Source organism: Centruroides vittatus, unplaced genomic scaffold (genome assembly GCF_030686945.1).
Source record: "Centruroides vittatus isolate TY-2023 unplaced genomic scaffold, ASM3068694v2 contig_351, whole genome shotgun sequence".
NCBI classification, from domain to species: Eukaryota; Metazoa; Arthropoda; class Arachnida; order Scorpiones; family Buthidae; genus Centruroides; species Centruroides vittatus.
The window spans coordinates 507,087-524,392 of NW_027122174.1; the positions used below are offsets into that span (position 1 = coordinate 507,087).

At 36.6% G+C, this 17,306-nt stretch overlaps 1 long non-coding RNA gene across 1 annotated transcript; it reads left to right on the top strand.

Annotated features, from left to right (window-relative positions):
* Positions 1-956: 956 nt before the first annotated feature.
* Positions 957-8,008, top strand: LOC136974626 (uncharacterized). Its single transcript, XR_010880666.1, has 2 exons — positions 957-1,052; positions 6,840-8,008. It is a non-coding gene; the product is annotated as an uncharacterized lncRNA (long non-coding RNA).
* The last annotated feature ends 9,298 nt before the right edge of the window (positions 8,009-17,306 follow it).

A 17,306-nucleotide genomic window follows, 5' to 3' on the forward strand; every position in this document is an offset into this window, starting at 1 on the left:
CGACGTATTGGAAATAGTTGGACGTTCGACACCGAACTGCAGTTTGGTAAATGAAACGGTAATTAAAGTACGAAACTGGATCACAAACGGCAGAATAGTTCGGACGTTAGAAGAAAGTTATTTTGGTCCGGAGTGCGCCGTGTCGACTGGGACTAAACGTAGCCGAGCGAGAATACGAAAGCCGGTAGTGTCTTTTAATTGTTCTCCGACGTCGAGATTTGTCGACGGTATCAATCAAATTAGGTATAAAATTGAATTATCTATAAAATAAATCCGTTTATTTTTAAGATTGGATAAATGTCGTCGAATTCCTAATCGTGGTTAGTCCGTACGACGCAATTCGTCGGACGAAATACTCGAATTTTACGAACTTTATATTTTGTAATAGGCCGAGCATAATTCGTCGATGGTGCGACGTCTTTACTTCGTTATTTTCGACGTGTCGCGTCGAATTCGACTAGTTCGTCTTAGAACAGCGCGCGTTTGCTTTTAGAATATTTAAGTAAAACTATTGATTCAAATAAAATATTTTAAATTAATTTCTGTTAAATATCTAATTATTGTTAAACGTACGTGTACTTAAAAGTATATTGAAAATGCGCTTAGAAGACGTTACGCCACTCGTTTAATACTCGCAAAGTTGTCTTTTATTGCAATTTGTTCGAGCAAATAGCGGACATTCGAATATGCCAGATTCCGAATGAACACGTGCGCGATGTTTGAACATTTTCCGGGCCTCGAACACGTACTGTAAATGCGCAAAATTATTTCGGGCGTGACGTTTGAATATACAAACGTTAATATTGTATTATTGCTCCGTCTTTGTCGATACTTTAAAAAACCGTCACTGTATACATTTTTTATGATATTTAAGCGTTGTTAGTATAAAATATGATACTAATTTTTTCCTTCGGGGGAAAAATTGCAGTTGAGTGAAAAGTGCTCGGAGTGACGTCTATACTTTTTGTTCTTACCACGTAGTAGTCGTAATCGATATCGATAATTAAAGGAGAAAGGAACAACGGATTAAAATGACGTCACACTCGAAAGACGTAAGTGTCGACAATAAAAATACCGTGTTTAAGATTATCGTAAATAGCAATAAGTATAAATTAAATGGGCAAAATATTGTTATATTTTGCAACAGAATTGATATTTGGATGCTAGTAGTAGTGTTTGGTTATACGACTATTTAATGCAATTTATGTGACGACTTCAAAACCTAGTAAAACACTCGAGAAGAGTTGCGTCATTTAATCTGTAGTAAGTATGCGCGCACATATACGCGTATAATGACTTTTACTTTCCCGGCTGTTATAACAGAGAGAAAGTACGACGATCGGGAAAAAATGACCCCCTCGGAATTAACAGTTTTGGACAGGACACCTCGAGACGTCGAGAAATGCAAAACAATTTCGGGATAATTTCTCTATGTATAGATGTATAGTATATGTGTAGGGGCACGATTTTATTTACCCCGTTTAAAGTTTAATACCTCCCGCGCTTTCCGTCGATAATTTCTGAAATTTTGCGGGAGTTTTCGTATTAGAGGATCGATGCTTTTAAAGTTTGGTGGTTAAAGGTCGAGGGGTGGGGAGATAATAGGAGTCGTGTATGGCTCCAGTAGGGTCGAATTTAATGACGATTTTACTGATTATTAGCATTTACAATTTTTATAAAGTTCGTCCCACCCTCAAAAGTAAGCTTTTTGCCGTTTTTTAATAGTTAAAAATGTAAAATGTTTTTAAATAAAATATCGTAACAGATGGCGCCAGCGACATTTTAAATGTCCGGAAAGTTGAGCGACTCGCCGCTGGTTTATTTATGTGCGGGGCAATCGTACTTTTTAGAATAAATAAAATACAAAGTAAAATGCCCTTTGTGAGTTTTTGTTTATTTTACGAAGCAGTATTCTAATTAAAAAAGCAGAGCGTCGAAACCGAAAATTTAAGTTATAAAATAAACGATAAAATATACTAAACTGATAAAAATTAATAAGTATAATGGAGCCGAATTGAAAGTAGAATACTGTTTTGTAAAATTAAAAGGGGCGCGGACACTGGTTTCGTACGCATAATCCGAAGATTTTAGCGACCCGGTTTGAACACGCAGTGAAATCGCGATAATTCCGTTACTCGCCTTCTTCTTTCCCGGCTGTTATATAATAGCCGAAATGTATGAGACTCTTAAAATTCGTAGTTTTCGACCTCGGGACGGTGAAACATTTAGAAATGTAAGACGAGTCGAGGGCTTTCCTCTATTTATGGATTAACGTTAATGTGCGAGGAAGGCACGACTTTTTCATCCACTTTCAAGCTTAATAACTCTTGTGCCTTTTTGTCGAAAATTTCTGAAATTTTCAGAGTGTTGTGTATTAGGGAAAATATTTCCAGAAATTTTCGGGAAAATCGGACCATCGGTTTGGGACAAGGTCTATATAAGAAGGTCGGGACACGCGCGACCTACTTCTTGAGACGCCATTTTGGGGTATTTTGAGTCGCATGTTTTAAGCAAACTTGTACGAGCAGTCAGTTTTATACGACATTAATTAAACTAAAATTGCATAAATCCAGTGATTTCCAGTCAAAAATATAATTTCGGATGATTATGCAACCCCAATTTAATGTAACTTTTCGATCAAATAGTTTAAAAGAAACCATATCATTTGCTGTCGTGATTGAAACTAATTAAATAGGTGCTAAAACTGATGCAATTACGTATATAAGCACTTGGTAAAGTGATGCGATAACATCAAAGAAAATTTAAAGTATAATAAAGAATATACAATGAAGTTATCCAAAATTTTATTTTAAAGCATTTACCAACACAATATTAATGCATTAAAAAATAAATACTAAACTAACGTTTAATTAATAAACAGTTTTGGTTTTACAAAGGCTTAAACGTGTTATTTTCCAAATTATATAAACTTTAACAAAAAAGAATAATATTAATCACAATTTAATGATATTTTTAACAGAGCTTATCCGAGACATAACTTCTTTCTCTGTAAACACACAGAAAGCTGTAAACTCCGTAAACCCATTGTTTAACGTTTTGAGTACGTATATACGTAATAATAGTCCACTCACGCAGGAACCACGTGTGGTGAGCTCTATCGATAAGTCCCAAAATGGCCGCTGCCGCATAGAATCACGGGAGCGTGTCCTGACCTTCTTATACAGACCTTGGGGTGTAAAGCTAGTTCGCCTCCTCGTGGTGCACCCTGGATAGCGTCTACTCGTGAACTAAATAAGCTAGCAACTTTTGGCGTCCAAATAATCTGTAGGATCTCCTGGACAATACACATCGTCTCTTTCTTTCTTTTTTTAACTATTTAAACTACTTATGTCTCCACATTACAAAGGCCCTTATAAGGGCCATAGCACCAAAGACCTTGGTCCTCAAATTAAGATATGTCAAATTAATATTGAAGGCATTAGTCGAGCAAAATGCCAATACTTACATAGGATTCTGAAGGACAATGAAATTGACATAGTTGTCATTCAAGAGACTCATACTGAGAATGAATACCAACTTCAGACAAGAGGTGTGATTCCTGGTTTTGAACTAATTGGCTCAACCTACCACAAAACATACGGCACTGCAACATATGCTCGTAGTGACATTGAGGATGTCCTGTTTTGTAAAGCAACCACTGACAATAACATTCATGTGGTCACTATACAGGTTGGCCAAATTACAATCAGCAATATCTATAAACCCCCAGCTACAACTTGGCCACAACACGTCATACCACAATTACCTCATCCTGCTGTCTATTTGGGAGACTTCAACAGCCACCATGAACTCTGGAAATATCGCAACACTGATAAAAATGGTGACATGGTATTTAAATGGGCAGAGGAAAATAATCTTTATCTTCTGTTTGATGCTAAAGATCGATGCACCTTTAGGTCCAGCGCATGGGGTTGTGAATATAACCCTAACTTGTGCTTTGTGTCTACAGATGAAAATAGACAACCGTTATCAGCTACACGCACAGTTTTAAATCAATTCCCGCATAGCCAGCACCGCCCAATAATTATCAGAATTGGACTTAATATTCCTATAGTAAATAGTATACCACGCGCAAGGTGGAATTTTAACAAGGCTAACTGGACTTTGTTCTCAGAGGATCTTGACAAATGTTTGGGATGGATCCCACCTACATCAAACAACTTTAAAAGGTTTGTTGGAGCACTGTTTAGTGTAGCCAAAAAATGCATACCTAGAGGATACCGCAAGATTTATATCCCAGGATGGAGTGAAAAAAGTGAATTACTATATAGGAAGTTCCTAGAATCTGGTGACCTTGAGATAGGGGATGAACTACTCCATAGCTTAGATAATGCCAGGCACCTTAGATGGATAAACACTGTACAAAATTTGGACTTTACAAAGTCAAGTAGAAAGGCGTGGTCCCTGCTTAGAAGATTGGGAGGAGCAACTGTCAAACCAAGTAGAGAAAACTTGATTACTCCAAATAGTATCGCAGGACACATACTAAATATATCTAGAGCTTCTAGAGATCGTGAATTCACCAGTAAGATTAAAAAAGAGCTTACGTCCATCAAAGCTAAATGTAAAAATGATACAGCGTATTCACTACCCTTTGTTACTGAAGAAATCTCTGCTGCCCTTAAACAAATAAAAGCTGGCAAAGCCCCTGGAAATGATGGTGTCCATCCTGAATTCCTGTTACACAGTGGCAAGTACACTAAGCAATGGCTGGCTCGTTTCTTTACTGACATCCTACAGAAAGGTAATATTCCTTTCGCTATGAAACAAGCTAAAATCATAGCTATCCTGAAACCTGGAAAACCTAATGATAGACCAGAGAGCTATCGACCTATCTCACTCTTGAGTGTGATGTATAAGCTTTTAGAGAGACTTCTTTACAACAGATTGAGCAAGACAATTTTTGAGAATATTCCGGTTGAACAGGCTGGCTTTCGACCGAATAGGAGCTGTACGGACCAGGTACTAGCCTTTACTACTTTTGTAGAGGCTGGATATCAAAGGCAATTAAAAACATCTGCGGTATACATCGATCTTACTGCAGCATATGATACTGTCTGGCGGCATGGCTTAATCTATAAGCTGCTCCGAGTGATACCCTGTTTAAAAATGGTTAAAATAATTGATGAGATGTTAAGTCACCGACCCTTTCAAGTTGTCATGGGAAATTCGAGAAGTAGGATAAGAAAACTAAATAATGGCCTACCTCAGGGTTCTGTCCTGGCACCACTGCTCTTTAGTCTTTACATAGCTGATTTGCCTCAAACGAAGGCAAGGAAATTCGGATATGCAGACGATTGGGTGATTGCCACGAGACATAAAGACCTTGCAATTACTGAAAAGATCCTGACAGAGGACTTATCAATCTTAGGACAATATTTTCGCCAGTGGAGACTTCAACTGAGTAAGACAAAAACTGAAGCTACATGCTTTCACCTTAATAACAAGCTGGCAAATGAAGAATTAAAGATTTATTTTGACAATAATTTACTGAAATATAATAAGAACCCGAAATATCTTGGTGTCACTCTGGATAGAACTTTATCCTTTAAAACACATCTGATGAATTTGGCTGCCAAGGTTAATACCAGAAACAACATCCTCCAAAGGTTATGTGGAACCACATGGGGTTCTTCGCCGTCCACCTTACGGATCACTGCTCTTGGCTTGGTTTTCTCTGCAGCGGAATACTGTGCACCGGTATGGATAAACAGTACTCACATTAATAAACTGGATGCCCAACTAAATACTACCCTACGTATCATAACAGGTACTCTCAAATCAACTCCTGTCCATTGGTTACCTATTCTGAGCCATATCCCTCCATCTACACTCCGAAGGGATAGCACTCTGCTCAGGGAATATAGGAAAATATTATCTAATCCACAACTCCCGATTCATCAGGATATTGATGACCTCAGCATAAACCGGCTTAAATCAAGACACCCCCCCTATTAAGAGCTAAATCCCTGCATTCCAATAATTTCAACCTCACTGAATCTTGGAAAAGGCTCTGGGCTGATGTCTCTCCGGTGGACAGCCGACAACTTCCTTGTATCACAAAGCGACCACCTGGATTTGAGTTATCCAGAAATCTTTGGAGTGTGTTAAATCGGATTCGGACCAAACATGGGTTGTGCAGGGACAGTCTTTTTAGGTGGGGAAAAGTTGCATCCCCGCAGTGTGACTGTGGTGCTGAAAGACAGACTATACACCATATCTTGGAAGATTGTCCAGTAAGATCTTTTCCGGGACAACTGAGTGACTTCCTGATTGTGACTGAAAGTGCTTTAAACTTACATTTTACATTTATGATTTGTGTTCTTTCATTTATGATTTGTTCTTTTTTGAATTAGATGTGTAGCCATACGCTAAATAAATAAATAATATACAGACCTTGGTTTGGGAGAAATGACACTACTCCTTAATATCTCCTAAATTAATACCCCAATTATCTTGAAAATTTCAGAAATTTTCGACAAAAAGGCACAAGAGTTATTAAGCTTGAAAGTGGGTGAAAAAGTCGTGTCCTCCACACAAAAGATAAATGCCAAGAAAGTGCGGCAACAAGTTTGCCAGCTTTGTTTTGAGTTTAAGTTGGCGCAAAGTACGTTTGAATGTAAGATGTTTCCACATAACTGATGTAGCACCAGAAAATTTCAACGTAATATTATGATTACCGCAGAAATTTGCCATCCTCGGTCTTTTACAAATAACACCACGCATTAAGCGTATTTAAATAAGTTTAGTTTAATTGAATTATTAAAATAAATATAAAATTGTTCAATTTATTAATAATTGCTTTTCTGTTCGTTTAGATGAGCACAAATTGGTCGGAAATTCGAGAAACTGGAAAAAATTCCAGACGCTGCCTGATACTAGGAATACTGATCGTAATCTTCTCTTCGGCGATAACGGCAGTTTCTTCGCTGGAAAAGTACTTGCAGAGATATTATTTGATACTTAGAGTTGCGGGTATTGTCGGAATTATATTAGGAATTGCTGTACTTATGGCCTCGATATTGCCAAACAGAAAATTTACAAAAGCAAAGAATTTTTTCGTCGTTCGTCATGAGACGACGTCAAAAATCTTCGTCGTCGATAAGTCTCGCGGGTCGTGTTTCCGTTATGTCGGTGATTGGTGTAGTAGTATCTGCTACTGCGGATGCCGCGACATTGGTGCTGCCGACAACACCGCTTGTGTACGTGATAATGCCGATAATAGTTGGGTTGGTAAAGAGAAAATTATCTCCAAATAACTCCGAGGTGCATTGGAGTTAGCAAAAGTGAACTGTAGGAGTAAGTGATAAATTTCCCTTGCATTCTTGGTTAAAGTTGCAAATATTTCTGATATTTTGATATAAACATTTGTACTACCGCGTTTCTCTTTATTCTTTCTCGACGAGATGTTTATTTTCTTTCATTGGTAAGAAAAATTAACGAATGTATGTGGAACAACAACTTAAAGTTTCTACGCAAAACACAGATTACCCGGAGCGATACACTGGTAATGCGTATAGGGACGTGACGTCAGACGTGATACAATAAGTTTTCTACGAGTGGGGGAAAGAACCTGTTAAATATATTATGTGGTTAAATGACTACGTAAGGAAACGAATCGTTTGCTTAAGTAAGGATTGTTGATCACGCCGCGTGTACATTTTTCTTAAAAATCACAAGTTACGTAGACGTTTCTTTATATGTGCGTAGAAATGTAATGGTTATGCACGTGCACCTGATAAGTATTTATAAAAGAAATGATTAAAAGTGACAAAAATGTTTGTGCTTTTTATATTCGGGATTGTTTTATTGATTATAAAAATCAGGAAAACATAACAAAGTCATGTGCGAAAATTATTCGAGACGGATAAAGTCTTTTTTATTTTTAATAATAGAATTTGTATTAGTAAGTCAGATAACGGCAATGGTTTTTTCGCCTCGAGTTCTTGTGTTATTAAGGAAATATATAAAACATTTTGGAAAATAATTGTCGTTTAAATTTTTTAGTTTTTTAGCCTACGGACGCCGAAAAGACGCTTTTCCATACAATGAGATTCTTTATCCACGAATTTGGCAACACCCGCAATGACGGAACAGAGACGAAGAGGGGTCTCCATATATTCCAGTCAGTTTCTAAGCCAACTGTAATTCGAGGGCAGATCCCCAGAGCGGAAGTTGGAGCCCGAATGTCTCGGTCATTCGCTGGTCAAACTATTTATTCGCACGCACAAAAAGCAGCGCCAAAGTCGTTTTAATTTTTGGCTCTTTTCGCCCGGTGAGCACTAAGAGGGTTTCTATTCCAAATCCACGAGTGTAATGGAATGGGCAGGGTTTGAGGGAAGGGCTTATTCGTAATAATTTCCTGGGGTTACTCCAATCTTCCAGAGTAGTGGTTAATCGCTCGCCATCTGTACGTCTATGCTATATAATATAGTACCGTACTTAAAATACATATTTTAAAAATTTTCTTCATGTCGAATAATTTTTTATGAAATTATTTCGCGTATTACATTTTTAATTCGTACACTATTTTAGTATTTCGTTCCTAATTGCGCATAAAACTTGAAATCATATTCGTTCTCGCAGCGATAGTCTACACGAGAAATACTTAATGCGGATAAAAGACGAAATACAGATATAAATTGATGCGGTAATATCCGGTCATATCCGGTGTTATTTAAATATTTCTTACGAAATGACGGATATCAGCTTTCGGTACGCTGACATCCGTCATTTGTTCCATCCTAGAATATTTTATTTCGAGTTTATCGAGATATTATAACCATAATTTAAATGAATATATTCCGTGGCTTTTGTATTTTGCTCCAAAAAGATTGACATCGCGAGACAGCTTATTGGCATACTTCTTTTAAAATTGTTTGTCATATATACACTGTAGGATGTGTACGAGATGGTTGAACGAGGCGTGCTCCACCGAAATCTCCATTTTCAAAGACTGTAATCGGATCCTTTTCCCCAAATGTCGTTTTCGAGGTAATCGGCATCGGTGAAAACTTTTTCACAGTGTAGAAGGATAAAATAATATAAAATATACTAACGAGGGGACCTTACGGTCTCGGAAATTCAGTTCGGGATGAGACTTCGCAGGTTAGTAGTATACCTCGAGGGTGTCCGCCCAGAAGAATTGTAAAGCGCACTAGCCAGAAGATTCCGAGAAAAAGGGCTCGAAAGTTTTAAGCGCAGCTCGTATACAGAGCGATTTTACGCTATGGCAGCGTAGTGAAATGGCTGAGTCCGTAGCCAACTCGTTTGCCATGCGGGTGATATAGGTTCGATCTCACCTTCGGCTAAGGTTTTTCTTTTAATTGTTTTAAAAATTATAACAACTTTTAAATAAAGTTAATGACCTAAAAGTATCATCAATTAAATCATAAATAATTTTATTTTTAAAAAGTCGAATAATTTCAAATGCATTTTTAATGTAGGTAAATTAAAACTTTAATTACTATTGTAATTAAAAAGTTATTTCAAATTTTAAGATATTATAAGCTGCTGAGAGGTTAAAAATATTCGTTGTAAATTTGAGGAACCGGTTTCTACGTGGAAGAGTACGGTATAGCTATTGCCCTATTGTACATAGGCGGATGGTCAGGAATTTTCAAGACTCTAACGGAACTAATCGAACAATGGTCCTTATCTGCTACAGTACGATATATGCAAGTTTACCCACTCTTATTCCTCTAGAAACTCGAACTAACGGCCAGTTCATTCTTGACTTTCGCAGGATTGGAACGTTCTGTACTGTGAAATATGATCGGAATTTTTAAAATATTGTGAACTAGCAGGTAGGCCCGGCGTTGCTCGGGCAAAAGTAACGATAGCGAACACTAAGATTATCACGTTATAGTCACAAAAGAAAAAAGAGTGATTTCATCAAAGAACTAAGTATTTCTAAAGAAAGGTCGAATTTGAAAATCGAATGTTCTAATATTGTTCAATTTTCACGACGTGTTCTGATTATATCGTTCGATTTTCATCGAATGTTCTAAAGAAGAAAAGTCGAGAAAAACCGAACTAATTTGTTTAAATTTGAAAATCGAATATGTTCTAACATATTACTCTTTTCCTTTTTTTTTTCCTCCAGCGCCCGTAAATCTTGCACGTCGATTTTTCTTGTTCTCCATTGTTAGTTAACACTTTGGTACTTAAATTTGGTACCCTAACTGTGTACCAAATTTCAACTTTCAACTCCTAATTGTTTTAGCGAATATTAAGATTATTACGTTATAGTCAACCTTACCCCTTTTCACAGAATGCAAGAATTGGGACCCCTGTTTCCAGGCTAATTAGAGAATTTTTAGATGGGTCTAAAAATATGTTCGATTTCCCGCAAAAACGAAAAAACTGCATCTGGGTCTTGGACGTCGCTTTCTCTTAACACTTGCATCGGTGATATTTCCATTGTTGACACTTTCACTGTTACTTAACACTTACATTGTTGATGGAAGTGTTGAGACTGAATCCTGTCCATCTCCCCCGTGGGGAGAAATTTCAAAAAATCCTTTCTTAGTGTGCGTTCTCGTGACGTACCCTAACTGCGTACCAAATTTCAACTTTCAACTCCTAACCGTTTGGGCTCTGCGCTGATTATTATTATTATCGACTCGTCTCGATTATATATATAGATTGAAAACGTCTGTTAATGAAGAAATCGCGAAACTATCCGAAGCTGCAGATGAAATCAGTCAAGATTCATTATACAGTGAAATGTCGACGGTGAGGTTAAAAGATGCGGTCGTTTATTACGAAAGTTCGCTTGCTGAAAATAATTTCGACTACATCGGAATCTTCAACTTCAATTTCTCGCGAAGCAATGTTGACGGGCGAAGAAATTTACGAACGTACTACGGACATGCTGGCTGAAAAAATACTTGCGACTGATGAAGAACTCGCTGATGAAAATGAAAACTGCGACGAGGAACCTTTTGGAAAAGTCGAAGACCACGGGTCTTCGGACGAATATGAACCAGAAGGGGAAAAAAAGAAGAGAGGTAGACCATCTTTCTTTGGATTACAAAATTAAAGTTGTTAATATCGCAAAGGCTCGACCCTGGTGGAATCTACAAAGGTTGCAGAAAAAAGGACGCAGCCGGTTAAAAAAGGAAAAATATTTATCCCAATGGGAAGAGGAAATAAAAAAAAAGAGGAAATCAATTTGATAAGTACGCAACAATCGATTCCTGGACACACGATCGTTTTGTCCAAGCCCGAGAGAATTATCAACCAGTGACTATGTACTCGGAATTTATAACAGTGGGCTTTAACAGCGGCGCGACAATTTACAGATGAGAAATCACCGACTTGTACAATTAAAGTGATTCCTCCAAAATGTACTCCTCTTGTTCGACCGTGTGACGTCTATTTTTATAGACAGGTAAAAATTCTAATAAAGCGTATATACAAAATTGCGCTTATCTGATTGAAAATAATAGAGAAATAAATTCCCGTGAAGACTGTATAAAAATGCAATCGATAGTGCATCGTCGACTGTCATCGCCAGTTTTTAACGAAATGATCCGGTATGCCTGGTACGCTTCCAGGCTTTCCGATAAAAGAGAAATTTTCACGAATGTAAACGAAGTACGTTTTCCAACAGATCTTTTAAGAAAAGGTTGTTCGTGTAAACAATCGTCCTTCATAAATTGCGCGAGATGTCAAAATAGCTTTTGTTTTCGATGTTTTTATGATAATTATCGTCTGCCGCTTGTATGTAAAATAAAAAAATGACAAATGAAGACGATATTGTAAAAATTTTTATATAAATAAACCCTACCCGAAAATTTGTTATAGTGGTAAGTAAAGTTTTAATTTACCTCCATTAAAAATGCATTTAAAATTATTCAACTTTTTAAAAATAAAATTATTTATGATTTAATTGATACCATTTTAGGTCATTAACTTTAATTAAAAGTTGTTATAATTTTTAAAACAATTTTTAAAAAAAAGTAAGCCGAAGGTAGGGTCATACATAGATCACCCGCGTAGTAAGCGAGTTCGCTACAGACTCAACCATTTCACTATGCTGACATAGTGTAAAATCGCCCTGTATATGAGCTGCGCTTAAAACTTTAAAGCTCTTTTTCTCGCAGTTGCAAAGCGCACTAGCCTTCTGGCTAGTGCGCTTTACAATTCTTCTGGGTGGACACTCTCGAGGTATACTACTAACCTGCGAAGTCTCATCCCGAACTGAATTTTCGAGACCGTAAGGTCCTCTTGTAAGACAACACATTTGTAAGGACACTTATTATAATATAACAATAGAACCACCGTGTCTAACATCGCCCGTGGACGATACGAGGCATGCCATTAGACAAAAGTCACAGTCGTACAATTAAACTTTTTCATAATCGTGTGATTTTCGAACGAATTTCTACGCAAAAATCGTATCACTGCTCTCGATTTGTAAAGAAATAAATAAAACTTGAAAATTTTATTTAAAAGTTTTATGGAAAAGTACATTTGTAAATACATTTTTAATGGTGGTAATGAAAAATAATGACGACAGATCTTTAATTTTTCTAACTATAAGTCACTTTCTTTTAAAAAATTTTATAAAAGGGAAAATAACGCTAAAATCAATTTAAGTAAAATTATCTCGACACATTTGTCTACTCGTGTAAGAAAACTTCTGACTCGAATTCGGGTCCCTCCATACCTGCCTCGCAGGGTCCCTTCTTTCGGGTCGCTCCCTTCGGGTTGCCGATTTTGCCACCTCGGCAATTCACGAGTCGTGTTTATACGCAATTACTCAAAGTTAAACGTCTTTCGACATTTTCGTACGAAAGAGGCGATTCATCGAATGTTTCTGAAATATTAATACGATAGACCCTGGATGTAGTCGGCGAATTTTCACGCACTTCCGATTGCCAGGACGATGAATCTGTAGTATGTGGCGTAGCATCACGCGGAATATTTTTTACAAACAATAAAATTTTACTATCGCATAAACGAACAGTGGGAGACACACAATATGACATAAAACGAAACCACTTCTGGAGCCGAATTAGGAAATGTAATAAAAAATAAGCCAATCGGGAATAGATGAAATTATCCAAAAACCTTTATCCGAAGGCTTGCAAAATGAAATCTGCTTTTCGGCAAGTCCTCTCTTTGGCATTTCCTTAATAAGAAATTTAAATTTAAATTAATTTACCAAGTACTAACGGAATAAAATTAAATATTTTAATTTAATTACTAATAAAATTAAGTTTAATTTATTATTGACAGAGGACGAAATCCTGGATGGTCTGCTCTGGGCGTTACGACGTTACGAAAGACTACTCTATATTCGTTACGCGGCTTTAGGCTATACTTAAAGAAAGGTATTTGATTCGGTAGTTTTTTTCAGTTCGGGGAGACGAAAATGGCGACTGAATAAAATTATCTTAAGATTTACAATCGCGGCATTTATACCTATAGAATGGCCGCAATTTCTTATCCGGGAGTTTGCCCGACACTTCCTAGTTTCCGTTTTCAGCGAAATTTTATCTTTAACCTTCTTATACTCGCGGTCCACCAAATATTTCATAATTTTTGTCACCCCCCATTTTTTAATAATAATTTATATTTGTTAAATTATCTATAACAAATTGGTTTTTTATTATTGTTTTATTTTTTATAGAATAAATGTAAATCATAACTTTATTATTTCATTATCTATTTCAATAACATTCAAACTTCACAATTAAGCACGAAAACTCATCAATTTTTAACAAAAAATAAGAAACACGTCGATAAATCGATCCAAAGTCGACGCTAAAACTAAACTTGTGGTAAAGATTTTGCGTATCTTTTGTAAAAATATTTAAATGTTCAAAGCTATTACAAAGCCTGGTATTTTTCCTAATTATCTTTTAAAATTCCGAGCCTTAATAGTTTCTTAGAATTGCTTCGGAATAAAAGGAGTAAATACTGCGGTGTAAGTAGCATATTTGCATTTATTTCTTCTGTACTAACAAAGCTGTATGTAGGAAGAAATAAAAAATAAATAAATAAAACGAAATAGGAAAACTCTATCTTTCTTATTTCATTTTTAAATACGATATTCGGTTATGCATCAATTTTCTTTTTATTATATTCCGAAGGAAATTTTGCATAATTTGGCGGCTCCCGGCAAACTTTTTACGGGCCCCGGGGGGCCGCGGCCCCCTGTTAAGAATGACCGATGTAGAGTATAAAGAGTATAAAATAAGCGATTCCACCGAAATAAATACAATATTTTAGCACAAAATATTGATACATTGTTTAAATAACGTTATAATTATAATATATCGCAGTTATGATAAATACCACAAGTTTATTTGTGGCAAAACTACGCTGGACAGAACTATTGCTTGGAATTTTAATTGAAAAATTGCAAATATTATTGTGAAGAAAAGACCAAATAAAGTTTCTAAGCTGTAGTTTTTTATATTATTGAAACTGGAGAGTCGAAAACTTACGATTTTCATTCTTTAGACTGGCGAAGCCAAAAAAAACCGCGATAGGATCCCGAAAATTAAAGCTACGCCATTTTGTGTGTAGGATAGACAGAAGAAGAGACTGTTAGATTCCAAACGCCGTTGCGAAGAACACATACGCCAACTAAAAGTGATTTATATTCCTATCACAAATTTTTTAACTATTTAATTGTTTACAACGCGAAACTTGGCCCAATCTTTCGACCGGTGATTTAACCGCGTCGACTTAAACTTATGCCGTTAATTCGTAACGTATTTAATATTTTAAACAAAAATGTACTTACTTTATCGAGAGGTAGGTAAAATGTTTTGCCGAACCTCTGCCGCAATCGGCTAAAATGTGCTTAGGTAAAACCGATAGCGGCACGAGTCTTTTTTCTACATAATTTCCATCGTTTCTAACGTCATTTGGTTTTTAAATTATTTTTTTAACATTTCGTAAATTTGTTTATCGTTATTTTATTATTACGTTTTAAAGATTTATTTCTTGCCGTTTGTATAATAATTTTTCGGAGTTAATGCTCGATATTTCCCTTTTTATTGTTTTAGTGGCAGAATTAGTTAAGGTCGAACAGTCTCGGAGGCAAGAGTGGACTTGGAAGGATTAAAGCAACCGAGGTAGACAAATCGAGACCACCGGACGGCAAAAGAAGTGCCGTAATGCATCTGGAAAACGAACTGGAAATCTTCCAGGCTACGGGCGAAAAACCCAACGTCTTCTCTTAAATGCGTTAAACACGACTGAATCGAAAAGGGCCTTCTCGTTAACAGGCGTTTGTTTTTAGTAAAACAACCGGCATCTTTGCTTTTTTGTAACTTTTATTACGAACATTTACAACAATGTTTTGTGTTATGTTTTATTTAAATAACAAAAATCAACAAAAAGTTGGTAGTTTGATTTAAGTTCATTTTTTCTTTCAATTTTCAACTCGATTCGAAAGCATTTTCCAACAAACTTTAATCAATTTTTTCTATTTCTACGTAATTCAAAGGTCATTTTCAATACATATTTTACACGGCATTATTAATATTATTATTTTGGAGGTTGTTGGACGTATTAAGTTACTTAAAAAATGAGAAATAATTATATCATTAGATTTAAATAAATTCATTTTATATCCTAAAAATAATTAATTCTATCCCGGGAAACAATTCGCTTTTTACTCGGAATCCCGGGACAAGCCCGAGACCGGGAAATGAGAAACCCTACTGATAAGAACAAAAGAGTCCAAGGAACCGTATCTTTACGGACGACCTTTCGCGAGATATAGCCCTTTAAAAATAAATCTACAAGTCACGTCACCGATTTTTTCCCTTTCCAAACACCCCCACCAACGTGCGTGTTTTCGATTTCTCTCTCCAAACCCGCACGGACACGAGTATTTTTCTTCTTTAAATGCCGGTGTACTTAGTAGTTGCTCCTGTCGCCATCTTGTTTGTGGACTTCTCGTTCGCAAACGAGATGGCCACCGGAAGTACCGCCATCGGGTTTACCTAGCTACACATTTACGTTTATGTTTTATTAAGTTACGCACCGCGACACTTGGGCGATCTGCCTCGGGGGATGCCTTCCGGGAGGGCTTAAGGGTAACTGGCCCCCATTCGGGCGTTACGGAAATGGAGAAAACCCGGAAAACTCCACGTCCTCGGCCAGGCGCCAAGCCACGACAAAATTCCCAGTGTTGGGGGAACGAAGATCGCTCGGCCACTGGTGGACCGAGCTACACTTTTGCCAAAATTTATGAGATAAGCAGTTATTTACTACTCCATTTTCTACAATCCGTGATAATTACGCTACTTAGTGTTTATTTTAAAATATTTTACATCGTATTAACTTTCAATTTTTATTGCCTTAATTTCTAGTTATTCTATTTAATACGCTTGTATTTATTTTCTGTTATTTCGCATTTCTCGTATTTAAAATATTATATAATTATTTAAATGGCAATTTAAATATTTTGAAAACAAATCGATATTTAGTTACGTTACTTTTAGAATATAAATTACGCGAAGAAAAAGTGATAATACATTATTGTAAGTTTAAAGTTGCCTCGACAGATGGCGGTAGAAATATTTACGGTATTCCGGTAAAACCACTTTAATACAGCCGAATAAGTGAGCCGATGACAGCCTTCTTTAGTCGAAACAAGCCAAGTTATTGGGTCGCTCACCTAGCTGCGTGTAAACCACTTAACCGGGTCCATTGTTATTTCATCTGCCTTACGGATAAAAACTATGGACGTGTCATTGCAATATAGCCTACTGAATTTTAGTAGTTTCTCCATCATTAGGTTTAAATCTAAGATTGTTGTGTAGTAATTCTAAGATAATAAGCGCGTCTTCCTTCCCGAATACGCCTCTATTATATTCCCCATATTCTGGATATTATGTAGCGCTACGATGTACCCTCGGATTCGGATCTCGTACCCAATCCTTCGCCATTTTGAACGAACTTGGTGCCAGAGCCGAATCTTTGAAAGGTTGCTTCTTTGCAAGACTAAATTTTGTAAGGATTTCATTAGACCTTACAATATGTCATTTAGTACGAGCTAATTAATTTAACTCCCGCGAGGGATCCGTCGTAGCTCTTTGACCGGGCCGATTAATGGACGAAATTGATGATACGTATTTGAATAGGAGCCAAAATGTAGAAATATAATCGGAAGCCTCTTTTAAAAAATGAAACCGCAAGTTCGGGAGTTGGTGAGTTTTAAGAAGAGGAATTCGTTAAATTGTGTTCTTAATTTGTTCGTCTGTATTGTTATAAGCAGAAATTAATGTCACTTTTTAAATTTCTAGCGGTAG